Genomic DNA, 1,139 nt, shown 5'->3' with positions numbered 1-1,139 from the left:
AATCCAAACCAATTAAAATTCAAACTCAACAAGCATAATAGCATACTTAATTACATATGAAATGAGACAATAAATTTAAAGAGAATTGACTTGAGAACCTACTTGAAGACAGGGAAAGAAAATGTAGAGATAGGGGAGGTACTGATGTTGTAGTGATACTGCTAGTGGTAGCTCCGGCAGCTCTGACGGCTGGAAGTGGTTGCTAGTGGCTGGTTCCACCGAAAGAAGAAGAAGAAAAAAAGAGTGGTACAACAAAGCTGAGGACTCGACAAAGATGGTAGAAAGGGAGGTTAACATCGGTTCTGTCGGTGATAGTTATGCCGAAGGAAAGGGAGAAGAGGAAAATGAAGAAATTGAAGAAGAAGAGGGAGAGGGAGCTCGTCGACAGTTATGATGTAGGTTGGAGGTAGGGAACAAAGAGGAAGACGATGATGGTGCTGTGCATTTGATTGTGAGAAAGGGAGGGTGTGGGTTGCACTGAAGAGAGAAAATATGACGAGAGAGTGAGTTAAGGTCTCCAAAAAGTTAAACATTCCAAAAAGAGAGATCTCTCTCATGCAAAAACACTGGCACTACTTCCATAAGCGCAAAATGCTCGCGCACACGAGAATTTTTTTTTCTTATTTGACCTTTTTTAAGAGTATATAACCAAATAGGTTCCTAGCAAATTTTGCATAGGATATTTTCATTCCAAAATTTTTTTTATTTCATAAAGGTCTTTGAATTTTAGAAAGGTAAGACATATAAGTCCTTTCGTCATACTTTTGAAGACCTATTTGTCCAAAAAAAAAAAAATAGGTTAAACTAAGGTTGGGACTGATAATATTTAAAGTTATTTGTGTTTGATTTTGAGGATAAAATAAGATGAGATTGAAACACAAAAATTAGTACGATATTTTATTTGATGTAAATTACGAAAGTTTAATTTATTTTATTTTTTATTCAAAAATTAAAAAATTATAATACTCAAAATTAATAAGAATAATAAAAAAATAAAAAATAAATTATGTATCTGTATTTTTTTTTTATTAAGATGGATACAAAATATATTAAGTTAGTGAATATATCAAATATGACAGTTTCAGGTGAAGTCAACTTTACATGAAGTTGATACTTCAAAGTCGTTGAATGAAAATTTA

The sequence above is a fragment of the Arachis duranensis genome, unplaced genomic scaffold (assembly GCF_000817695.3).
Source record: "Arachis duranensis cultivar V14167 unplaced genomic scaffold, aradu.V14167.gnm2.J7QH unplaced_Scaffold_343483, whole genome shotgun sequence".
In the NCBI taxonomy this organism is placed as follows: Eukaryota; Viridiplantae; Streptophyta; class Magnoliopsida; order Fabales; family Fabaceae; genus Arachis; species Arachis duranensis.
The sequence above is the reverse complement of the archived record's forward strand: the minus strand, read 5'-3'. Positions refer to the sequence as shown.